This window comes from Vulpes vulpes, chromosome 2 (genome assembly GCF_048418805.1).
Source record: "Vulpes vulpes isolate BD-2025 chromosome 2, VulVul3, whole genome shotgun sequence".
Lineage (NCBI taxonomy): Eukaryota > Metazoa > Chordata > Mammalia > Carnivora > Canidae > Vulpes > Vulpes vulpes.
Window position 1 is genome coordinate 42,071,191 of NC_132781.1, and position 10,429 is coordinate 42,081,619.

The 10,429-nt window shown below is 44.7% G+C and overlaps 1 non-coding gene across 1 annotated transcript; it reads left to right on the plus strand.

Annotated features, from left to right (window-relative positions):
• Positions 1-3,409: 3,409 nt before the first annotated feature.
• TRNAK-CUU (transfer RNA lysine (anticodon CUU)) lies at positions 3,410-3,482 on the plus strand. The gene has a single exon. It is a non-coding gene; the product is annotated as a tRNA-Lys (tRNA).
• Positions 3,483-10,429: the final 6,947 nt, after the last annotated feature.

Here is a 10,429-nt window from a genome sequence, read left to right on the forward strand (position 1 = left end):
CTACCTCAACAAGCAAGTTACTCATTCCTGATTGGTCAATCCAGAGGGTATTTAACTTTGCCCTGTGTGCAAGGATATTGCCTGGTACTTCTGGTGATGTCATTTGAGGACTTTTAAGAATGTTCTTGCCAATCCAAACAAATCTGAAATGACCACCAAGGGAAGTAAAGGTAATAACAGCTTATCTGCCTTGTCACAATGACCATTTCTGTCTACCAAGACCCAAGGTTCAACTCACTTCCAGTCAATAAGGACCTACCCAATCCCTCTCTCTGCCCACAACAGCTCACCAAGTAACTTCAGTTTCCATTATGAGCACTGGAGGGCTTGCCTCACAGGATCCATTAGGGCTTATTCATTCCTCTCAATTTTTAATACCAAGAGCTTTTGGGTCACCTGGGTGGCTCAGCGATTGGATGTCTGCCTTTGGCTCAGGGCGTGATCCTGAGATCCAGGATTGAGTCCCATGTCTGGCTCCTTGCATGGAGCCTGCTCCTCCCTCTGCCTATGTCTCTGCCTCTCTCTCTGTGTCTCTCATGAATGGGTAAAGTCTTTAAAAAAACAAAACAAAACAAGAGCTTTCCCCCCCCATGGATTAGGGGCAAAAGGCTCTCCGGACACTTCACTTAATGGAAAGTGAGAACCAAATGAGATAATGATCTATGATGGCTCTTTGAAAAACAAACAAACAAACAAACAAAAAATTACATTCAAAGGTCAAAATTTAATTTTGTTAATAATAGTGATTGTTTCTTGCTCTTTCCAATTAATTTTTTCTTTCTTATTTTTAGAAAATAAAAATTGCTGCTTCCTTCTCAGGAGCATGAGAATGCTATTTAATGGCTGTTTAGGGCAGCCCTGGTGGCGCAGCGGTTTGGTGCCACCTGGGGTGTGATCCTGGAGACCCGGGATCGGGTCCAGCATCAGGCTCCCTGCATGGAACCTGCTTCTGCCTCTCTCTCTCTGTGTTTATGAATAAATAAATAAAATCTTTAAAAAAATAAAAATAAATGGCTGTTTATTATGAATGCCCCCCGAATTTCTTCTTTTGCACATCCCTTTTGGATTAGAAATTCCTCAGAGGATTGGCTGATGGAATGGCCTTTTTGGTCTGACTCAGTGTGGATGATGAAGTTGAGTGACTGATCATCCTGACATGGACACGTAACTTTCTACACCTGCATTTCTGCCTTCTGCTTCCCTGATCTAGCCCTCTCCCCGCAAATATTTCCTGAGTTCATCCGCAGTGTCAGGAAAGGGGTTTCAGCACTCCATAATCTCTATCAACCTGCTCTAAAACTGCCTTATGTAAACATACAGTTTATAAAAAGCAGTACGATGGCTTTCCAAATGCAGCTTCAGACCACCCCTTAGCTGGTCCCTTTCCAACCAGATTGCTCTTCCGTGCCTATCAGGGAACTATTGAGAATGCAGGGGATCCCTGGGTGGCTCAGTGGTTTAGCACCTGCCTTTGGCCCAGGGCGCGATCCTGGAGTGCCAGGATTGAGTCCTGTGTCGGGCTCCCTCCATGGAGCCTGCTTCTCCCTCCTCCTGTGTGTGTCTCTGCCTCTCTCTCTCTCTATGTCTATCATCAATCAATCAATCAATCAATCAATCTTTAAAAAAAAAAAAGAGAGAGAGAGAGAATGCACAGCCACCACTACAACTTGTAGCAGCCACCACATGGCTGAGTAACCCAGTTCAAGTGGGCAAAACTTGACTGAGTGTTAGAATCACACAGACCCAGTGTCCATTCTGGCTTGATCATTAATGTCTGTGAGAGCCTAGACCAATCCTTCACTTCTCTGAGTCGCAGTGTCCTCATCAGCAAATGGGAACAATGTCTCCTCCCACAGTTGCTGCCAGTAGTATACCAAGTACCTAGTTCCATATCAAGTGCCCACTAAATATATGTAGAAAGGGTAAATATTGAACAAGTGCAAAAAAGGTTCTAGAGAGGGCGGTATTCTTAGGGAAAGATCAGCGTTACCCATGGATAGAAGTCAAGAAAGGCTTTGTAAAGGAGACTTAAAGGAGCCTTGAAAGAGAGGTGAGGTGTTTGGCAGATAGGCCAAGGGGAGGGCACACCAGGCAGGGGACTTGGAGCCCAAAACACTGGGCCCATGTAGGCAGATAACATGATGCAGCTGGAGCAAAGTAAGAGGAGGGAGGGAGCCCTGGGGTAGGAGCCCAGGACCAGGAAAGAGCTAGATCAGAAGGGCTTTGCAGGGTTGAATTGTCAAGTTATAGGGGATGTAGCTGGCCCACAGCATAGCCAGATTCTTGTCAGTAAGAGCCCTGTCAGGATAAATGAATTACAATAGTGATTGGAAAATGTAAGATTGAATATCATATATTCAGACCCCACAACATAAGGGTCTTTGAGCTAATGGAGATCTTTGCACCATCTGAAAAGTAATTCCTAATCAGAGGGGACGGCAGAACAATGAGAATATGGGGGATAATGATGAGGCTGGTTTAGGAGAACTGAATCCCCCAGTTGCCTCTTTCCATACTGGTGCACTAATGACTCTGTGAATTTTGTAAGTACCATCTGGTCCCAGAGGCTTGGCTGGCAAGTCAAGTCACAAGTCATAAATAACAACCTGGATATGCTCTCTATTCAACCCTTACTGTGTTCTTACTACACACAGGGCATTGCTTTTGACCTCGGAGGCTCCAAGATGATCAAGACACAGTTTCTGTCCCCAGAAATGTAATTTCAGGGCCCAGCCCAAACTGGTACCCACAGGCAGTGCTCAAAGATGGGCACAGGTTGACTGAGGCTGGGCAGGGCCCCAGAAAACCCTAAGGTGGGTAACTATACTCTTGGAGAAAGAGAGGAGCATGGGCCCCCAGAGGGTCTTCTTCACTATCCTGATGCCTAAAGGGTTTTCCTCTGGTATCAGGCCCATGCTTCATCTTATCCGTTCTGAGGTGGCTGTCTTTTAAATAAACATGGAGGTTTTTTTTTTCATGAAGACATATTTGACAAATTCAGAAAAATAGAAGGAAGAAAAAATTACCCACAACTTCACTACCACTATTCATACTTCAGGGACTCTCTCCAGGTTGGTTTTCTCTACACAGGCAAGTTTGTCTGATTGTTTCTTTGTTAAATGAACACACGGTACATACAATTTGTGTACTACTTTTTCTTGGGAGCATCACATCATAGGCATTTTTCTTTTCATTAAAAATTCTTTAGGGAGGGGGATCCCTGGGTGGCTCAGCAGTTTAGCGCCTGCCTTTGGCCCAGGGCGCAGTCCTGGAGTCCCGGGATCGAGTCCTGCATCAGGCTCCCAGCATGGAGCCTGCTTCTCACTCTGCCTGTGTCTCTGCCTCTCTCTCTCTCTATGTCTATCATGAATAAATAAATAAATAAATCTTTAAAAAAAATTCTTGGGGAGCCTGGCTGGCTCAGTTGGTAGAGCATGTGACTCTTAATCTCAGGGTCATGAGTTCAAGGCTCATGTTGGGTGTAAAGTTTACTATTTAAATATATATATATATATATTTAATGGTCATCCCTTTAAGAGCCTATGCCATTGATCACATGGCTGTGTCAGAGACCACTTGGACTGGTTTCTCTCAGTTTTTTCTTCTCAGTTACGATGGAAGGTTTTCGGGATATATTAAAATGAGTTTGTTCCCTCTGATCAGTGTAAGAATATGGAGAGAAGTCAGTCTGCAAGCCCAAGTTCACCCCAACCACCAGTGCCAAGAGACTACATGCAATTAACAAGCACAGCAACTACATTTATTGAGTGCTAGCTGTGTACCAGGCTCTAGCTAAGTATGTTCCATGCAATAGCTCATTGGATCCTCACAACCACACAGGGAGACAGCTATGATTTTCATCTCTCTTACACAAATGACAAAATTGAGGCTTACTGAGGTTAAGTAACTTCTCCCAAAGTCACTTAGCTATTAGCCCATTCTCTATAGCATCAGCCTCTTTTTCTGGATTGTGGTGGCCATATATGAGTCAGAGAGACACCTCAGTTCAGTGCTTTTGGCCACAGAAAACACCAAGAAGACTCTAGTGCTCTCCAACCCTTTTCATTCCCTGGCATACATAGAGAGTGGCAATGTCAGTAGGCACACTGGAATGACGAGTTGAGGTTGCATCAGGCAGAGGTGACAAGCTGAGGGCATTCCAGTTAAAAACTTAAACTATTTGTAATGCAAAGTCACTTCATTTCCCCAGGTCCTTTTGTGCCTCTGAGACTTCTAAGGGGGGTGAGAATAAAATATTTTTCAAGTATAACTTAATGGCAACTGGTTATCATCTCTTTGCACCTTTGGGAGAGCAGCCTTCAACCAATAGAAACAACTTAACTTGGGACGTATATGTTCTTGAGATGTGACCTTGGACTGTCTTAGCCTCTCTTGGGTTTATTCTCTGAAGAAAGGTGAGAACCACCCCACAGGATTACAAGCTGAGGGCAGGGGGGTAAAGAAGGAGAAGCCCAGTAGAAAAATTCAATTTCAGACACCACTGAAGGGAAAAGATAATTGTTCCTTTCAACCGAAACTAATCAAGAAGGTGAGTTTTCTAGAAATTGGTGATAGTTTAAATGGTACCTTCCAGATACACTGAGATTTATTTGGTTTTCTCCTGGCATTTGATTTCTTCTTGGTACTTCTTTTTTTAAAGACTTTATTTGTTTATTCATGAGAGACACAAAGAGAGAGAGGCAGAGACACAGGCAGAGGGAGAAGCAGGCTCCATACAGGGAGCCCGACGTGGGACTCGATTCTGGCTCTCCAGGATCACGCCTTGGGCTGAAGGCGGTGCTAAACCGTTGAGCCACCCAGGCTGCCCACTCTTCTTGGTAGTTTTATTAAGCTAAAATTCACTTACCATACAACTCACACATTTAAAGTGTACAATTCAGTATACACTTTATTATTTTTTAAAATTGTTTTATTTATTTATTCATAGAGACAGAGAGAGAGACAGAGAGAGAGAGAGAGAGAAGCAGAGATACAGGCAGAGGGAGAAGCAGGCTCCATGCAGGGAGCCCAGTGTGGGACTCGATCCGGGTCCCCAGGATCACACCCCTGGCCCCAAGCGGTGCTAAACCACTCTGCCACCAGAGCTGCCCTATTTTTTTTTTTTTTTAAGTAGACTCCACACCCAGTGTGGAGCCCAACACGGGGCTTGAACTTGGATCCTGAGATTAAGACATGCGCTAAGATCATGAATCAGACACTTAACCAACTGAGCCACCTAGGCGCCCCCAATTCAGTCATTTTTAAGGTATTCAGAGTTGTACAGCCATCACCCCAATCTAATTTTAAACTGTTTTCATTATTCCAAGAAGAAACCCTGTACCAATTGGCAGTCATTCCCATTCCTGCCAACACCTGCCCCTCTCAGCCCTGGGCTAATTTACTTCTTGTCTCCGTAGATCCTCCTACCGCGGATATTTCATATAAATGGAATCGTACAATATATCCTTGTCTTTTTGTGACTGGCTTCTTACACTTAGTACAGCGTTTTATTTTTTTATTTATTTAATCATAGAGACAGAGAGAGAGAGAAGCAGAGACACAGGCAGAGGGAGAAGCAGGCTCCACGCAGGAAGCCCGATGTGGGACTCGATCCGGGGACCCCAGGATGATGCCCTAGGCTGCAGGCGGCGCTAAACCCCTGCGCCACCAGAGCTGCCCTAGTACAGCGTTTTAAAGGTTCATCTGTTTTGCAAGGTGTATCAGTACTTCATGTTTTTTATTACAAAATAATATTCTACTGTATGACTATGTTATATTTTATTCATTCATTCATCAGTTGATGGACATTGGGTTGTTTGCCTTTTTGTGTGTGTGTGGCTATTATAAATAAAGCTATGAACATTTGTGTACAAGTTTTTTCTGTGAACATATGTCATTCCCCTTGGATATATACATGGAATTGCTGGGTCATATGGTAACTCTATGTTTAACATTTTGAGAAACTTCCAAACAGTTTTCCAAAGCAGCTGCACCATTTTGCATTCCCACCAGCAGTGCATAAGGGTTGTGAGTTTCCTCAAGCAGTGGTTTCTGACATAGCCAAGTATACAAGGGAAAGACCTAGCATCCGAAGCCAGAGAGAGCATGAAATCAACACTGCAGCCAAGGCGAAGAACAGGATGAGAATGTTCATTTACCTTCATGCCTGGGGGCTACAAGCTGAGGCGGACATGGCAAGTTGGCCCCTTGGACCTCTTCTCTTGGACCTCTTCTCTCTCCAGTTTGATTATAAAGATTTATGGTAATAGAAAGGTGACAATGTCAGAAAAAAAAAAAAAGTGTTTTCGAAGTGATTCGCCATTTTCCAGCCAGACTTATTAGCAACAAATGTTATGTATTTGTGTGTAAATGTGGGCTAATGTCTATAAATAGGAAAATTTTAGGGAAAAAAACTTTTTCCCTAAAAAAAGGTATAAAAGAGACTTCTGGATTCCCATGGGTCTTCATGAGTGCCTAAAATGAAATCTCTCCACACATTTCCAGAAACCTTTCAGATCAATAGGGGGAGCATATTAAACCACCTTAATCTCACCTAGATGGAGATATAGATGGAATTTTTGATACATAAGAGGTGCTCAGTATCTGAGGGATGAATGAATGAATGGCAACATTGCAGAGGAAATGAAACTATGAAGGATGACTAACATGATAGAGGACAGATCTAACCAGTTTCTCAGTCACTATTTCGGCAGAAAAATGGTGTTCCATGAATAAAAAGCAGTTTGTTTAGCTCACATCTCAAATAATTGTGTGCTTTCCTCCAGACAACTGTCCTGCTTGTATGTGCAATACAGGTGATTTATGTGTGCTTTTTAGCTCATCGTACAGAATAGTTTTATACTCAAGGTTTGATTTAACAAAATTAGTAATTTTGCCATTCCATCCGGGACATTCATGAGTAAGCTGGTGGTGATAAGCCCTATCTTGATTCATGCTTAGGTACTAGCAGTTTTACTCATCATTGCTTTTGCACCATCAGTGTAAATGTTTGCAGAGTGGGAACGACGAAGTCTTAGTATTATTATGAAAGTAGTTTTGACTTTGAGGATCCTATGAGGGTGCTTGGGGGGATTCCCAAGAAGCCATGGACCACACTTGAAAATCACTGCTCTTGGGGATCCCTGAGTGGCTCAACGGTTTGGACCCTGCCTTCGGCCCAGGGTGTGATCCTGGAATCCTGGGATCAAGTCCCACATTGGGCTCCTTGCATGGAGCCTGCTTCTTCCTCTGCCTGTCTCCGTCTCTCTCTCTCTCTCTCTCTCTCTCTCTCTCCTGGAATCCTGGGATCAAGTCCCACATTGGGCTCCTTGCATGGAGCCTGCTTCTTCCTCTGCTTGTCTCCGTCTCTCTCTCTCTCTCTGTCTCTCATGAATAAATAAATAAAATCTTAAAAAAAAAAAAAGAAAATCATTGCTCTAGATATAATCTGAGTAAAGAAGATACAAGGAGGATTTTCACCTACCTTCTTCTTGATACCATGTCTTTCTTAATTTGGTCTAAGATTGCATTCCTTTTTCAAGAAACCAGTGTCATCTGATTGGTTTGCATTCAGTAGTTAACATGAAAAAAATCTTGGAAGATGCGATGCTAGGGGGAGCAAAGAATATCTTCATAGCCATAATGCCCAAGCTCAGTCTTGACAGAGAAAAGATGTTTTTTAGGTTAATAAGGTAAGCTAAGAAGGGCACTGCAGACAGGAGGAGAGCATGGGCAAATACACATGGAATGAACAGGTTGGGAATGCTGGGAGAGTGAGGAATCTATGTGCAAGGTGCAAGGTTGTCAGACAACATCAAGGACAGGGTGGGAGTGAGGTCAGCATTGGGGGTAGGAAACCCACATCAATTTGGCAATGGGATATGTAAGACTGCTAATTAGAGGTGCCTGCTTTGGGTTTGTGGCTAAAATTGGCAGGCATAGGGACTAGTGGGCTCAACCAATCTCAAAGTTATGAACTGTCATCAGTTTCAGAGGTCTAATGAAGCTCGTCTCGTGCAACCATTGTTCAAAGCCCAAAGAGAATGAGGTAGCTCCCAGACGTTGGTGGGAAGACAGTCGCTGTCTCCAGACATGCTATGACTTCATGGTATTGGCAGCACCCAGCAGCAGCTAAGAGATAGAGGTAGAGGTAGCACTTAACCTGCTAAGGCACAATTCTTGAACTTTTGGTGTTTCCCTTGAACTACAATCACCCATCCCGTTGTTAACAAGGTCATTCCCTCACACTGAATCTGCCAAATTTCATCCCGTCATTCAACAAAGGTAGTTTGTTTTGTTTTGCCCTGAGTATTCATATTAATCCCCATCTACTAGGGAAGCAAGATGGACAGATGGACAGATTCATTTCAGGAAGTTGGGAGGAAGTTTGGGTCTTAATTCTTGACAACCTTTGCTTTGGGAGAAATCTTTTCTCTGCCTCAAAACAAACTTCCTGGAGGATGTCTGTGGGTGGTACCCAGGCCTGCCCACCATACAATGAGGGTAAATGTTCCCACCTCCAAGTCAACCCCTGAGCATCAGTGATAAGGAGAGTTCCCCCACCCCCCACGCACAACCAGTACTTGGCCAAGAAATAATCACCATCTCCCAGCCTCCACCATTATTAGAAAACAATAAAAATCTAAATGAAAGAGAGACATCCATTTGCCTAGTATTATCATTCTTCCATTCAACAAAATATGTTGAACTCACTACTTGGAGAGCAGGCATACAGCTGGCCCAGAGGATTCTGGGTGCATGCTCCCTGCCCTCAAGGGGCTCACTCTCTGGTAGGGGAGTTACTTCTGTGAAGACATGATGACATAACTATCTCTTTGATCCATGATTTCACAACCACATCAAATAGCATGGGAGTTCCTAAGCAAGTGGTGTGGTTTTGTACTTTGCTTAAACTGTCTCTGCCTGTAAGGCCCCTCCACCCCCAGCCCCACCCCCAAGCTATTGAAGACAACACACCCATGTTCCTCTTCTCCGCCAGCAGGTTTCTCACCTGTCCTAGATTCCAACCGGAAGAGAGGAGAAGCCACAACCTTAAATCAGGTTCTGGAATTCTATTTTTACCTTCAACTGGACCTTTCATTAATGACTTGAGACTGTTTTGTGACTCAAAGGCAACCATATCTATGGGCTTTTTTAACCTAAGACTGGCCCCCAAATTTTGAGGGCTGAGCCAGTTTTAATCTGGGAAGAGGGGAAGTATGGAAATCTCCAGAAAAAATATAAAGAAATAATGAGAGGGGGAAAAAAACTCTAATGATAACATTCTAGAAGCCACATTTATTCAACCTCCCAGCTACCCATATCTATCCATACCTTAGACTGGGAGTGCCTTCGTGTTTAGCACAGGGCTGTGCAGAAAGCCAGTGATCAGTTAAGATGGGCATAGGCACAGGGGAGGGAAATGAAACTGTTGTCTCCTGAAGACCCCCGGTCGACGGCCGGCCAGCGCGTCCGCCTAAGCCAATGCCGACCCAATACAGATTGGAATTCCTACAGGTACAGTACAGTTTAGAGCTCTCAGAAAATATGCGCGCCAAAGGTGGAAAAAGTTGAGTGAGTGCACTCACCACGCGTGAAACCCTCCAGATGGGGTCCTGGAGGTTTCTTGGATCCCGGACGAGTCCCCAAGTGTTGTGCCCAAGATCGCGAATGCGAGAAACCGCCAAGGAGCCGACACCGATGCAATCACACGAGGGTTTATTACAAGCCCGAGCCTGGGTCCAAGTATACCCGACGCTGCGCTACTTGGACCCAGGCTCGGGCTTGTAATAAACCCTCGTGTGATTGCATCGGTGTCGGCTCCTTGGCAGTTTCTCGGATTCGCGATCTTGGGCACAACAGAAACTAGATAACAGAACAAGGCAACTGTACCCCGGAGCAACTGCAGGATGTGCAGCCTGGTCCAGTAAGGAAAATGAGGATGACAGAGAAGGAACTCACCCAGTCCCAGCACTATCAAGTGACAGAGCTGGGACCTAAACTCACATCTGTCTGGCTCTAGAGCTCACACTGAATGAGCCTTTAGCTCAATAAGCCTTCTCCTCTTTCTCTGGCTTGGAGGCTACTTTGTAACCCTTCATCTATATGCATTTAAGAGCTGGGGCCCTGGGTAACTGAGAGCCTACCAGAACACAGGATCCATGCAGGGATCAAGACACATTCCTGTCTACCAAAGGATGCCCCTCGCCCCGATTTCAAAAGGGCTAAACCACAGGGAGAGTGGGGCTGGTTCAGCTGTGCCACTGGCCAGAAAGCCCTTTGCTTCCCCCACCCTGGACGGGCAAATCTGCCCTCAACAACTGTTGTCTGGTGGTGGGACCAGTGTCTGGTCATCCCCTCTGAAGAACAGTCCCTTCCTGGGCAGCTTTCTATAGGCTTGTCTCTAAATCTTCAATATCTAGTATGACAG